The sequence below is a fragment of the Camelus ferus genome, chromosome 7 (genome assembly GCF_009834535.1).
Source record: "Camelus ferus isolate YT-003-E chromosome 7, BCGSAC_Cfer_1.0, whole genome shotgun sequence".
In the NCBI taxonomy this organism is placed as follows: Eukaryota; Metazoa; Chordata; class Mammalia; order Artiodactyla; family Camelidae; genus Camelus; species Camelus ferus.
The window spans coordinates 74,610,965-74,626,829 of NC_045702.1; the positions used below are offsets into that span (position 1 = coordinate 74,610,965).

General features: G+C 40.7%; 1 protein-coding gene across 2 annotated transcripts in view; it reads right to left on the reverse strand.

Annotated features, from left to right (window-relative positions):
- NAPEPLD (N-acyl phosphatidylethanolamine phospholipase D) overlaps positions 1–15,806 on the reverse strand; it is an 81,972-nt gene extending 66,166 nt beyond the window's left edge. The window contains exons 1-2 of one of the 2 annotated variants that reach the window (XM_032484174.1): positions 15,662–15,804; positions 8,155–8,259 (exon numbers count right to left, since the gene is read on the reverse strand). The gene's annotated coding sequence lies outside the window, so the exon portion shown is untranslated. Of the gene's footprint in view, positions 1–8,154; positions 8,260–15,661 lie in introns of both variants that reach the window. The other variant, XM_006181004.3, reaches the window with a different exon arrangement.
- Positions 15,807–15,865: the final 59 nt, after the last annotated feature.

The window sequence follows — 15,865 nt, forward strand, 5'->3', positions numbered from 1 at the left end:
TTACCTCAGAGCATTGTTAGGCAGGTTAAGTGAGTAAGTGTTTGTAAAATTCTTAGAACAGTGCCTGGAACATAATAAATACTAGCATTATCATCACCATCCATCAATGATGAAACTGAGGCACAGAGAGGTTAAGGTATTTGCCCAGGGTCACTCAGCCAACCAGGGGCTCAGCCAGACTTGAACATAAGCTATCTGGCTACAGGTCTGCAATTTTAACCTCTCTGCTATATTCTCCATCACCTGTATGTTAACAAGTTTCCCACATGATTCTGACGTGCAGCAAGGCTTGGAGACCCTTGGCAAACCTCAAGTGATCTCTGAATCTCCTTCTCCTACAACCCATGCCTGGCAGTCTCTGAGCTAGGACTGACCATAGGACAGCCTATTTTTTGACTTTCCAGTCATTAGTTATTGCATCCTCTGCTCCATAGAGACTAAGTGTGATCATGGGAAGAAGCATATAGGATGGAAGTAGGGTGGTTTATCAGCCTGCCTCACGCGGCTTAAAGGGCTGTGCCTCTCTTCCCAACTCTGTGTTTAATGGCTTTAGCTGGTAGCTTGAAATCCACCCTGATAGGAGTATTTACACCACAGAAATCAGCAAACACTACACACCAGGGCTTCTCTTCCCACCAGAGAGCCAACAGTTAAACATTTAGCAGCACACCACTGGATTTATGGCCAAATCCCCAGCTTAACCACCTACTGGCTACATCACTTCAGGTGCATTTTGTAAGCTCTCCAAGCTTCATTTTTCTCATTGGTAAAAATATAAGGAATGACAGCTATAGATATCAAATGAGATAAGCAATGTGGAAGTATTCTGCATAGTTCTGAAAAGACGAATGAGGAGCAGGCACTTTAGAAATAATGTTCCTTTTTCTTTCCATTTCCCAATTGCTACTAAACAATGAAAGACATCTATCATATTCCTCCATGTCTTTCTTTTCCCAGGCTAACGTTTTTGTCAGGTATTACTCGTCGGTGTTTCCAGATCATTTTTACATTGGGATATGTCAGGCACAGATCACAGCTCTAGCTCCCCTGGGAAGCGTTGTGGTTATTTCGTTGTGGTTATGCCCAAGGGGCATCTCACTCATGCTCTGTCTGGTCAGCTGCCCTTCCCGCTCCAGCTCACTCTGTGGGCATCACCTCTGGCTGCAGCTCTGCTGCCCGTGCCAGACACCTCTGTGGCTTCTGGCTGCGTCACTGGTACATCACCAGAGCCCAAGAAATTCATAGTTCTATGGTGAAGCAGAAAGACTGCTCCTATTCCTGTATGATTTGGTTGATCACCTTCTGCAAGTACCAAGGATATGTTGTTTAGACCCCAAAGGCCCCAAAGTCTTGAAGAGTTTATGAAATTGTTGTTTAATTGTTTTTCTCCCATTCCCTCTCCATAGGAATCAGATATGAATTTGAGGGGAAGGGATTGCCTGAAACAGGAGATAAATTCAAGTGACAAATAAAACTTATGCTCAGACCACTCCTTCCAACACTTAAGCCTTTGCAACCGGGCCGAGGTTAGCTGCCTGACTCTTCCTTTTGGTTCTATTCTCTTGAGAGGTTCATTTGTCTATCAACCAGCCAGACACATCTATGCCAATCTACATTCCAGTGGTGAACTCAGACAGACGCAGCTTGGGGGCTCCTATAGAATTTCTCATAAAGCATGTACCAGAGCTGAACACCATCTCCCAGGTAGAGCTGGATGTGCAGAATGGGGAGAGAAGACATAGTGGGACAGTAGAACCATCACACTGAAGCCTTTAACAGAGGGTCACACTAGAGTGTGTAAAATCTGGTTAAGTCTTTGACCTTTTGACCTTGTAAATGGTAATGAAGCCTGCAAATGTCAGGGTGAAAGTACTCTGGGGATGCAGGCAAGTCACTGCTTCCATTGAACTTTATTTTTCAATTTTTAATTTTTTTCTGTTGAACTTTAAATTAATCTGAAACATACATATATTAAAGAGCAGGAGAGTTTGACTACTCTTAGCATTAGTTGTTCACTGGGGACAGAGTTTCAGGTTAGATAGTAGATTGGTGTAATATCACCAATTCTTAAAAACACAGCTGTCAGCTGGTTGTTGGCTGTATTGGGGAACTAAAAAGTATTAAGAAGCAGACATTGCTGGTACTGTTATGTCAGTGTTATCTCCTAGGTGCGCCCAGCTCAGACCAAGCAAGTCACTGGGCTCGGTCACCTTTATTCCCCTATGAGGCATCTGGGGAAATTTCAAGCACTGTGTGTTGTTTTCTTGTGCTTCTACCTGCCTGCTGTCAATAATCTACGTTACAAAGAAGACAAATAAAAAGAGCATTTTATATGATACAATAATGCATGCTTACTTTAGAAACTTAGAAAAACACAGTAAAGTAAAAAGAAGTAGATAAGAATCACCATTCATCCCAGCATCTAGAGATAAATACTGCTAACTTGTAGTTATACTTGGAGTTTAGAAGTAACTCTGTTTGCATATAATAATATATGTTTATTAGGAAATAGTGTTTGGGGGAAAATAAGAGCAGTAATGACCATCACTTAGTGAGCACTTATTATGTGCCAGCTTCTGTACTAAGTGCTTTAATATGCACTAACCTATTTAATTCTCCCAACAGCCCTGTGAGATAAGCTGGTAAAATAAGCAAAAGTAGATTCAAACCAGGCAGCCTGTCGCGAGTGTGTGTTCTTACCCAGCACACTAAACAGAGGATACTCATAATCCTGGTGGACTCAGGGGACCACTTTTAACACATTACATTTCAAGAAACAAATTTCAAAACTCACCAGAAATCATATCATCTTATGATTCAAGAAGCAAGAGAGATATTCAACAATGCATCAGTATCAATGTTTATGAGTTTTTTGCATATGGCGCTCCTCCCAACTTTAACATTTTTCCTCACAAGCAAAATGATGGCATAATAACTAACCTTTGTCTATTCTTTTATTTCTTAATGCATTTGATCAATTATACTGTGCATCAGTGACTCAGGGAGAAAGTGAATGAAGAGGGAAATAAAGAAAGGAAAACAGCAGTGCCTAAATAGGCTGGGATGGATCTTTGCCTTGAATTCCTTTTAGAGTATATTCTGTGTCAGCAACTACAGTGGCTAAAGACTTAATCCTTACAGAACTGGAGGGTGGGCAGTGTTCTTTACATTACAGTCCCCTCTCTTTCAGCCTTCATTTTGACCTAGGTTTGGGAGGCATTTTATAACCATTTATCCTATGATGCTAGTGTTAGAGCAGGCATATAGCTAGATATGAGCAGAGAAAAGGGGACACAGACCAAATGGCAAAAATTGGGCAGAAAGAAGGGGCACAGGCCAAATGCAGGAAACCCTACATTATGTTAAGCAACAGGGGTCCTTGTGCAGAGAACGAAAAGTAGGAACCTCTGGGCTGATAAGTGGTCACACCTTTGGGGATAATAAGTGGCCCAGAGGCCAACAAAGAAAGGTGGGAAAAGGCAGGAATCTCCAGTATCCGAATGTAACCTTTTGCTCATTATGCCCTCATTTCAGTAAAATTAGCCTTGCAGATTAGAAATACTCATTATGCACTGACACCATAGACATCTTGTAGAAGTAAAATCCTAGAATAGTGGAGGCCATGAATTTGGTCAGTGCTCTAGGTTCTTCTCAGCATCTCACCTCCACTTCTTTCTTTTTTTAAGATTTTTTTTATTGAGTTACGGATATCATCATTAATGTACAAACCCAGGTTTGTACAAAATGAGCTAACAGACCCAGGAGCTATGGACCACCTGGCCAGAGACTAGTAAACCAGAGACATCCTGACTCCCAAAGTAGGATTAAGAAATGTCACAAGACAATGATGAATCCTAGCCTCGTTGTTCTTCCTCTTTAAAGGAACTTAACCCAAAGACCAAGTTGGAATGGATCTGAGGCTTGTTTCCCACTCCCTTGCTTTGGTGCCCTGCAATGAATTCTTACTTTGCTGCCAACTCCCACTGTCAGAGTTTATCTTTCTGTGCTACAGGCACACGAGCCCTTTTGCTCAGTTACAAAGGCTCACGATACTCAAGTGCTATGGTACCCAAAACACAAATGTAGGAAGACGACCAAATGACCATTACGGGGCTTAAAACTTTAATGCTTGGCATATATTTGAAGATAATGTCCTATCTCTAGTCAACCAGAAAGGAGTACATTGATATTATGTATGAATGCAATGTCCCTACTGATTAAAGGCATTATATTATTGGTACATTAATGCTATTCTAAATGAAAATTTTAAAGAAAAAAAATAAAAGATTCGGTATGAGATAAGCACAAGTAAGTAGTCTAAACACAAAACAAACATGTTAAATTTAGTCCTATATGAATACTGGCTTTAAAGAAACGTCTGCAGGTGGAGTTGCAGATGACAAAGCATCTGCGTGTATACACGTGGCTGAACCAAACCTGGCTCTGCTGGCCCACCGTGCAGCAAAGTCAATTTACTGACACCAAGTTGTGGTGAAGAAAAAGTACAGCTTTATTTCAGGGCACCAAGCAAGGAGTATGGGCGACTCATGTTCAAAAGACCCAAACTCACTGATGGCTTTCAGGGAAGGATTTTTAAAGGCAATATTTTGGGTAAGGGCTGCAGGGTGCATGACTTTCTTCTGATTGGTTGGTGGTGAGGAAACAGGGTGATGTTGCAGAAATCATCAACCATCTGGTTCCAACCAGCCTGAGGTCTTAAGTGGTTGCGGTGTAGTCACCATTCTCCCATCCTCCACCTGGGGTTCCTGCAGAACGCCTTAAAGGTTTGTATCAGATTGTTACATATGTCCCTTGAGGAGGAACTAGGACTCTGTTTTATGGCTGAGCTATTGTTATTACTTTTCTTATTTAACTGCTTTTCCTTGGTTTCCGCATTCCGTCAATTCCCAAATTAGTACCTGTTTGTACCTGCTCTTTGGAACTCAGGGAAGGCTTAGGAGACTAAAGCCTTTTTCTACAAATAAGAAATGAGAGATACTAAGGGTCTTTGGTACCCAGCAGGGCCCCTCAGGGTCCGGCTCAGTTTCAAACCCCCCTTTCTTTAATATTCCTCAATCCTGAGGGAAACAGGGACAGGACAAGAAAAAGAATAAAGTTTTGGATAGAGAGGTTAGTCATAAACTCGCATGGGAACTTGTTCTAGGGGGACTCAGTTTCCTGTATACACACACACACACACACATATACACACATACACATATTCATACATGTGCATATCTATGTATAGCATATATTTTCCCAAAGAAATTTCCATTTATTTGCTGCAAATAAATGAATCATTTTGTTTGTCATTCCCCTTATCATTTTATTGTTAAGGTGGGGAAAGAATTTCATGAATTATTCAAACTATCTTTTCCTGTCTGAGAAAGGTCTTGCTATTTTAGAGCAGCCTGATTTGAGACAAAGTGACAGGCCTACTTTTTGTGTGTGTTTTAAAGCTCTCAGTAGCTAATGTCTAGAAGCAAAACTGTGCACAGACATTGCAGCCTGATCCTCCCTGAAGGAAAATCCTAAATCACCAATTTCAAAAGCCTGAGCTTTGTTAATGAGGAACACTGCAATCTGCAGCCATTATGTTGTACTTTAAGCCAGATTTCCTTACAATTCAAATTACAAAGCATCAATCTCAATGCCCTGAAGACTCTTCACACTACTGCCCAGCTATTAATCATGGAAAAAAACCCTATTTTCAACTTAATTGGCTGGAGGACAACCTATAGACATTAAAAAATGCAATTCACAACCCACTAATGAACAGCTATTCAAGAAATGCTCATGTTGGAAACACTATTTATATACATTATGAGAAATGTATAAAGCAGAATATTGCTTAATTCACATAAAATCTTTCTGCTCTTATTTGCTTGCTCTATTTTTTTCAGTTCCTATCTGCTGCTTCAGTAACTGAAAAGAACCTCCAGGCGGAAGCCATCGAAACACTCTTTAAACTCTGTATGTATCTTTATTAAACATTCCTGGCTGAATCACAAACACTGATGCTGGCTAAGTAGCCTCAGTAGAACAAGGGGGATTTTTAAGTGTTTTGTCTTTTCAACACTAATTTATTACTATTGTTATAAAGCTTTGGGGGATCAGTTATGGTTTGACCACCTAGGTAGCCAGCTTTTGTTATATTTTGTTATACCTCAAAAAGTGACTGGGCAACTATCAAGGCTTAAAATGGTAGGATCTCAGTGTGAAATAAAATTCATAGTTTACGGTAAGACAAGAAAAATTTAAACACAAAGTTTTCTTTGTCCTTTGGCCTCCTCTCTCCCCTCTCCTGTGCATCGTGTATCTGCATCAGGCGTTGACCAAACCTCCCCATCGTCAGAAATACCTGCTCAACCTTCTCCTAGCATCAATGACACAACTCCTTAAAACAGAACATTCTTTCTTGATCTTGTAAGGGGCCACAATGACACTTAGATCTGGATTGTGTAAACTGTCAACAATACGTTATTTAATGGATAGCCCTCTGTCTCAAAATACTTAAATAACTATGCCTTGATTTCTAATGGGCAGAACAGTTCTCGGAGCTTTCTGAGATTATAATCCCCTGTTTGGCTCAAATAAAATTTTCCATTTCTTTCTTAGATCAACTGATTAATATTTTGCCAACATCAGGTTCAAAAAGGACCCTGTATCAGGAAACAGAATTCTATGCAAAGAGTTTATAGATAATTTAATGACAAGATGATTTACAGGGCTGTGGGCAGCGTAAGGGATCCAAAAAGGGATGAGGAACCACCCAGGACCGACAGTAGGAGGAAGGGCAAGGGCAGAAGGCAGTGTTGTGGGTGCTGGGAGAGCTGGAGCTGTGCAGGGAGCTGCCATTTGCAGGAACACGGTTGGACCTACAGATTATCATACTAAGTGAAGTAAGTCAGACAGAGAAAGACAAATATCATATGACATCACTTATATGTGGAATCTAAAAAAAAAATGACACAGGTGAACTTATTTACAAAACAGAAACAGACTCACAGACATAGAAAACAAACTTAAGGTTACCAAAGGGGAAAGAAAGTGGGGGAGGGATAATCAGGAGTTTGAGAGTAAGAGATACATACCACTAATTATGGTTACCAGAGTGAAAGGGGTGGGGAGGGATAAACTGGGAGTTCAGGATTTGCAGATACACACTGCTACATGAAAGGAGATAAATAGTAGAGGTCCTACTGTATAGCACAAGGAACTATATTTAATATCTTATAATAACCTATATTTAAAAAGAATATGAAAAGAAATAAGTATATATGTATACATATCATTATGCTGAGTACCAGAAACTAACACGTTGTAAACTGACTACACTTCAATTAGAAATATAAAAAAAAATTAAATAAAAAAAGATACATACCATTATACATAAAATAGATAAACAACAAAGATTTACTGTTTGGCACAGGGAACTATATTCACTATCTTGTAGTAAACTATAATGAGAAAAAATCTGAAAAAATATATGGAACCGAATCAATTTACTGTACACATGATACTAACACAATAGTGTAAATCAATTATACCTCAATTTAAAAAAAATTATCCCTAATTTCTCTTTTAGTCATGGTGAGATCAATGTTTAACACATAGTTGTTCAATAAAATACTGTAGATTGACTAATGGGGGTTCCTAAGACTAACAGGATTTCAAGATTTATATCTAGTTTTGACATTAACTCAAAGAATTTCATATGTTTAAAATTCTACCTATATTTGGTCCAAGATAAATTAAGTAAGTTAGTAGGCTGAAAGAGAAAGAAAATCTAAAAGGAGGAAAGCATGGATTTTAGAGTCAGAAAGTCCTAGATTAGGTTCACAGTTCAGACAGTTTCACTCTCACGAAATGGTGCCGTGGCAAGTGGCCTAATCCCCGACCCTCGGTTTTCCTCATCACTCTAACGTGAATAAAGAAATACCACCATTTGCCATTCTATTTTCTCCCTCCGCCCTCGTCAAGAGGCAAGAATGTAATGAATGAAGCCTAGTTTTCTAAGTGCTTCCACTTAGAGACACATAAAGGAGCCCCAGACAATTTCCAAGTCATGGTCCAAGGGACAATGAATGCATTATATCCACTGCCAGCTACACTCATCTTGAAGGTAGACACCAAAGTCTCACATTCATTCACCTGTTCAACAATGTAGGAGCTCTCCCACGGTACTGGACACGGTGCTACTGCGGGGGACGTAGAAGTGGGTAAAACAGGCATCGTCTCCACCCTCGGGGGTCATGGCTATTAGGAAAACAGACACAGTCAATCAACCCACAAACAAATATAAAATGGCTATTTTTGAGAACTGCAATGAAGGAAAAGAGGGTGTATGTGCGACAATCATGGGGAATATCATTTCTGCTGGGGGCATCTTAGGGCAATTTCTCTAGAAGTAGAGCCTGCAGTGAGGATGCTTGTGCAAGTGACTCATTGAGAGAGCGCTCTCAGGGGAGACCTGGAAGGGAGTGAGAGTAGCAGTGAGGCCAGAGGGAGAATCTGGGCAAAGATGGGGGTTCAGGAGGATTCTAACCTCAGCCTGATCCCACTGGGAGCTCTGAAGCTTAATTTCAGGACCAAATTTGTCCCATCAGAGGCAAGGGGACTGAGCTGTTTTACTCCAGTATCAATTAATAGTAGGCTAAGGTTGCCCTCTGTGGGGAGAATAACCTCCCAGGCATCTTTCAGGAAAGCAGTTCCCATCAGCCAAAGGCAATGCTCTGGAGGAAGGTGCAGGTGGGAGCAGTTAGCAGCGGCCACAGCAGTGGTCAAGGGATGTGCACCATCTGGCTATCTGGGAACAGGTGATAAAGGCAGGGCATCAATGGCATCTGATACAGAGCATTCGGGGAGGCTTTTCAGAGGGAGTGACTTTTGAGCTAGGACTTGAAAGATGAGTAAAGAGTTAGCCAAGAAAGGGACTTCCAGGCTCATGAGACAACATGTGCCTGAAGGGAAACAAGAAGGTGAGCAGCACGGAAGAACTGTGCTGTAGAGGAAAGTGGATCAACATCATTTGGGGGAGAGCCCAGATCATTTTGGATTTTATCCTAAAAAAGTGAGAAACTACTGACAGGCTTTAAGTGGAGAAGAGACATCATCTTCCTCCCAGTATTTTCATAGCTCCTTGTGAAAGAGAAATAATAAAATCGCTGTGCTTAGGCTAACTAATTCTTGGCCTTTTACTTACTGTTCGCTTTTAGAGTGGTCAGCAAATCTGACTGATGGGACACTGCTCCCAGCCCCAGGCCCATTGTTAGAGTTAGAGCTATTGATTTCCCCTTTTGTTTTACCTTACTCTGGTAATTGAAATTTACAATCATGTTTGGATTTTCAGTCATTCCCCCAGGAAAGGGGTCATGGGACGATAATCTCAGGAGAATGACCAGACCCTCTGAAGTTCATCCTGGTGCCTGATGAGACGGGCTGATAACCCTCCAGACCACCAGACAGCCCCATGACACTGGACAGACACGCCAAGATTTCGGAGGAAGCTTTACCAGAAACTTTTGTTAATTAATATCCCATTTTACGCCCCAATTTGCTTACTATATAATCACTAAGCCCCAACCCTAAGAAGGGTTCACAATGCTGAAGGCACCAGCCTGCTGTGAGTCCCCTTTGCCTGGCAAAGCAATAAAGCTGCCTCTTTTCTTCTACGCTCCAAGACCTTGTCTCTAAGTTATTCAGTTCGTCAGGGACGGAGGACGATCTTTCAGTAACACTTGGACTGCCTAGGAATGAGTGGGAAGAGGGAAATGGGAGATGCTGTGAAACCAGTTAGGAGGCTGGTTTGTAGTTGTCTGGGCTCCCAGGGATGGTGGTTTCCACTAGAGTGGAATGGGGATGGAAAGGGAAAGATGGACTCAGGAGGTATTTTGGACATAGAAACAACAGACTTTGGTAATGAATTGTCTGCGATGGGGAAAGTTTTACATCTTGATGGAAGCTCACAGTAAGCATTTTTATTTATACTATTTTCCCTTTTTGTCTATTATATGCAAAACACAGGCTTAGAGCCTGGGGTTAAGGGGTGCTTCTCTTTCCATCTATCCCTGCTAGTTGGTAGGGCACACTCAAAGAGACTGACAATAAAGCAAGGTAACAAAACAGCCACACTACAACAGCTAGCCAAACTTCTGGAGAGTAAATTGAGTGACTTTTCTACGGTGGCATAACAAGCTGACACACACTTAGGGACTTTCAACAACATACATCTATTATCACACAGGTTCAGTGGGTTAGGAGGGCGAGCATAACCTTCCTGAACTCCCTACTCCAGAGTCTCACAAGACTACACTCAACGTGTCAGTCAGGGATGGGGTGTCATCTGAGGATCAGGGTCCTCTTCCAAGGACACATGGTTGTTGGAAGAATTCATTTCCTTGCCTCCTTCTTTGAGGCCAATAGGAGACTATCTTACTACTAGACCCTTTCAAAGGGCTCACCTGGTTAGGTGAAGTCCACCCAGGACTATTTGGTTAACTTACACACAACTTTTTCGGTACTTTAATTCCCTCTGAAAAATTCCCTCACCCTTGTCATATAATGTAACCTAATCACAGGAATGAGATTCCATGGGAAGGGGGTTATATGAGGGCATGGGTCATTGAGGGTCATCTTAGAATTCTGCCTACCACACACTGAAATTAAAAAGAGATCAACAGAAAAAAAGTTTCATGTCAGCTTATGGATTTGGCAGGAATTTTTAAAAATACCTTTATTATTAAATTTCTACTTCAAGGTTAGCAATCTCTACCCAAATTTGGTGAAGTCAGCCAGAGATAAGAAGAAAGGGATGCATACAAAAGATCCAGGTAGATAGATAATCAAACTGACTTGACTGGCTTCTCCCCCTGAAAACTGAAATTACTTAATTGGCAAATCATCATTCTTGCAGTTCTTGAATCACCTGTTCTTTTCTCAGATACCAGATAACTGAACAAATGTTGAAAATAGGTTCACTTCTTACTTCTTTAACAATCTCATACCCACATCTGAACAACAGCATCTTGCAACCCAGGTGATTTCATACTCTTGCAAATTTGTTTTGAGATCTTTATAGAAGCTTTCCCCACATTAAATTACAACCTAGACTCTGTCTTCTTCATCCTTTCTCTATGAGGCCCCTTGGACTGTCCTCCTAAAGATCTTTAGCAAGTTTAAGTCTATCCAAAAGATACCACTGGAGTCATCTAAAACAGAATATTTGTCTAGAAGGCACAGTCGGTCTTCATTACAGGAAAGACAGAGTCCCTAGCGGGGCTGGTGGAGTGATTAGAGACCAGGGGCACAACCGTCCGGTGTGAGTACAGGATCACTGAGCAGATGACCAATGGAGAACACAACGAGGAGGCAATTCATGAGTTAAGAATCCAAGAAAAATCACAGGGTGTTGAAAGATCCTCGAAATTTGGGGTCATCTAGACTAAGAGGAAGTGAGGGTGAGGAAGACAGAAAATAAAATTATGTTAGCATCATAAATGCTGGAGTTTCCTATAGAAGAGAAATGGTAGCCTGACTGGGGGTAAGTGGGAGTTTAGATCCTTTAGAAATTACTTTCCTTCTACTACCCTTGATTACTGGATTGAGTCCTGGCTAATAAACACAAATCAGAAGTTTGAAGGATGGGAAGTTGTTTGTATAAAATGCCCTACATCTTCTGCCTCTGTCCTCAAGGACAAAGCAGCTAACCTACAAGCATTACACACACAGGCACACATCCACACACGCACTCAAACTCAGTAATATCCAGAACATAGAAAAGTGCATAAGAAGGGCTTTGACATCTTAGGGGCCACAAGCTATATTCCCAGAGATTGACTGTGGCCTCTATTCCCATGACGATTATACATTCAACCTGGGGCCTCCTTCCCACTCAGTGTAACCTCCATTAAAAGGCAAAAACCAAAAGGAAATAAAGCTGAAGCACTTCAGTGAGTCCAGACTAAGCACAAAGGCTGCTGGCATCACAGCCGGATGCAGGGAGCTGCTAAAACTGTCACATTACACATCTCACAGCACACTAATCGCTCCCTCCTCATTAGGGGCCATTGTAGAAAAGGCTGGATCAGGAAAGCTTTATGAAACATGCAAAGGTTTTTTGCTCCAATTCATTTGCAGTTCCCTTTATTACCTCATTAGTTATGCTCAGATGAACAATTCTGAATTTTCCTTCCTATTTCAATTTGTATAAGAACTTCTGTGACTGGTATGTCTATGTGTGTGTGTGTGAGTGCATGACTGCGATACATGATGATTTGTAGTCAGAAGCAGTACTCTTCCCATACTGTTCCTCTCCCATGATACAAACATTTTTTTGGAAATGTAACCTCATGTTTTCCCTTTAATTCAACTTCTTATTTTGAGATAGTTGTAGGTTCACATACAGTTAAGAAATAATACAGAGAGCTCTCATGTACCCTTTATCTGTTTTGCCCCAGTGGTAGCATCTTTCATAACTGCAATACAATAGCACACCCAGGAAACGAACACTGATATAATTAACTGACCTTCATATTTTGCCAGTTTTACATGCATTCATTTGTGTGTATTTAATTCTATGAAATTTTATCACATGTGTAGATTAGTGTTACCATCACCATTTCAACAGAGAACAGTTCCATCACCTCAAGAATCTCTCATCCTACCCTTTTATAGCCACACTCACCCCCTTCTTCTCTCTGTCCTCCTCCCCTCCTCCCCTTAACCCTTGGCAGTCACTAATCTCTCCTCCATCTCTGTGATTTTGTCATTTCAAGACATAAATGATACGACATTTTAAGACTGGCATAATTCTCTTGAGGTCACCCACATTGTTGCATTTATCAAGAATTCATTCCTTTTTATATTTGTGAACAATGCAACTGATAAGGGCTTAGTTTCCAAAATATACAAATAGCTCATACAACTTGATAACAAAAAAGCAAACAACACAACCAGAAAAATGGGCAGAAGACCTAAGTGGACATTTTACAGACATTTCTGTGTCTTCTAAGAAGACATACAGATGGCCAACAGGCACATGAAAAGATGCTCAACATCACTAATTAGAGAAATGCAAATCAAAACTACAATGAGGTATCACCTCACACCAGTTAGAATGGCCATCATTCAAAAGTCTACAAGTCTTCACCTGGAGCAGATGTGGAGAAAAGGGAAACTTCCTACACTGTTGGTGGCAATGTAAATTGGTGAAGCCATTATGGAAAACCATATGGAGATTCCTTAAAAAATTTAAAATAGAGTTGCCATATTATCTAGCAATTCTACTCCTGGGCATAAATCTAGAAAAAACTCTAATTCAAAAAGATATATGCACCCCAATATTCATAGCAGCACCATTTACAATAGCCACGACATGGAAACAAACTCAATGTCCATTGACAGATGAATGGATAATGATGTGGTGTGCATACACACACACACACACACACACACACACACACACACACACACACTGGAATACTACTCAGCCATAAAAAAGAATGAAATAATGCCATTCGCAGCAGCATGGAGGGACCCAGAGATTATCATACTAAGTGATGTAAGTCAGAAAGAAAAAGACAAATACCATATGATATCCCTCATATGCGGAATCTAAAATATGATATAAATGAACTTATTTACAAAACAGAAACAAATTCACAGACATAGAAAACAAATTTATGATTACCAAAACGGAAAGGGGGTAGGGGAGGGATAACTTAGGAGTTTGGGATTAGCAGATACAAAGCACTACATATAAAATAGATAAACAAAGTCCTACTGTATAGCACAGGGAACTTTATTCACTGTTCTATAAAAACCATAATGGAATAGAATATGAAGAAAAAAAATATATATATCTGAGTCACTGTTGTACACCAGAAATTAACACAACATTGTAAATAAACTATAGTTTCATTAAAAAAAAAGTTCACTCACAGCAAAAAAAAAAGTGACAATGAATATATGTATGTTCATGTATAACTGAAAAATTGTGATCTACACTGGAATTTGACACAACATTGTAAAATGACTATAACTCAATAAAAAATGTTAAAAAAACAAACAAACAAACAAAAAAAGAGTTCATTCCTTTTTAGTGCTGAGTAGTATTCCATAGTATGGATGCACCACAGTTGGTTTAACCACTTACCTACTGAAGGACATTTGGATTGTTTCCAGTATTTTGCTATCATGAATATAAAGTTGTTGTTAATATTCATGTAGATATTTTCACCTCTCTGGAATAAATGCCCAAGAGTACAATCACCAGGTTGTACGGTAAGCACATATTTAATTTTTTTAAACCTGTCAAACTATTTTTCAGTGTGATTGTATCACTCTGGAATTTTAGATTCCCACCAGCAATGCAGGAGAGATCTCGTTTCTTTGCATCCTCATCAGCATATGATGTTATTACTGTTTTTGACTTGAGCTATTTAATAAACATAGCATCTATTGTATCATCCCATTCTCTTAAAGAATATCCATTAACTATTCAATCAGTATAGCTATCTATCCATTCAAGCATCCATCCATTCTACCTTTCTAGTCATTTATGTGCAGAGAAAGAGGCCTGGAATGTACCCTAATGTTAATGGTGATAATTTTTGGATGGTGGGATTTGGAGTCTTTTTTAAAAAAAATGAGATATAATGGGACTGCCATGCTAAAAAGTTGCATTCTAAAAAGATCCCTTGGGCAAAAAACTATGACTGTGGGGCTGGAGCAGACTCAAGAGGAAGGAAAGGGGTGTATCAATTGGATATTGAGAGTGGAAAAAAGGAGGAGCTGAGGAGGAAATTCGGGTTTCTGGTTTGGATGTCTGGTGAATGGAGGTAACAGTGGCTATTTTGAATTGAATATACAGGAAGAGACTTAGGACAAGAGGGAAGTGCATTTTGGACAAACTGATATCAAGTTGCCAATGGGATATTCAAGCGTAGCTGTGTAGTCACTGAGTGGTTAAGTGTGCCTGCAGCTCAGGAGAAAGGCCTGGCTGGGCGGACAGCAAAGTCCTCAGGTGAAAGTGGAAATCCTCAGGGTGAGTCTGCAGTCGAAGAGGCCCAGGCCCAGGTCCAGAATCCCGGGAAACACTAACTTTTAGGGGAAAATGGTGTGGTATGTAAGGGCAAAGACTTTGGAGCCAGACAGCCTGTTATTAAAGTATCTTGACCTCGGGCAAAGTACTTTACCTCAGTTTCTACATCTGTAAAATGAGCATAAGGATGGCACCATGGAACAGTGCTTGCTAATTTTAGTTTCACTAAGAGATCTGTGAATAAAGAGCTGTCCAAGAAGGTGAAGAAGAAGGGACTATGAAGAGGAGGAAGAGCTCTTAAGATATACTGAAGAAAAAAATTTCACTGAGACTTGCCGTGTCAAATTCAGCCAATAGGACTGTAAGATAAGGTCTGTGAAGCATCCGTCTTTCAACAATTAGTGGCTTCACCAAGAACAATTTCTGTGGGATGGAATGAGCCAGACTGTAAGGTGTGAGAGAACGGGGGTCAACAGTGATACTTGCTTCCCTCCCCTCTCCGCGCGAGCACGTCTCTCCCACTGGATGCTTCCCCTAAGAACAGTGAGTTATGGATCTTATACCACTTTTTCCAAATAGTTTCTGCCACAAATGGGATAATATGTGGCACCAGGTTACCTTTGACTCCTCTACATTTGTGCGGTGCACGTCGTAGGCGACCGAAGTAACTGCTAAGTCAGGTGCTTCTTCAGACTCCCTAATCCGTGTTATTTAGGGTAAACGGCTCCCCACTTGTCCAGGTCGACTCCTTCCACAACCGCTTAGAGTGGCATCCCCGTCGTCGCCTCTAGGTGGGGCGTGCCCTCTCGTCTGCGACCTCGG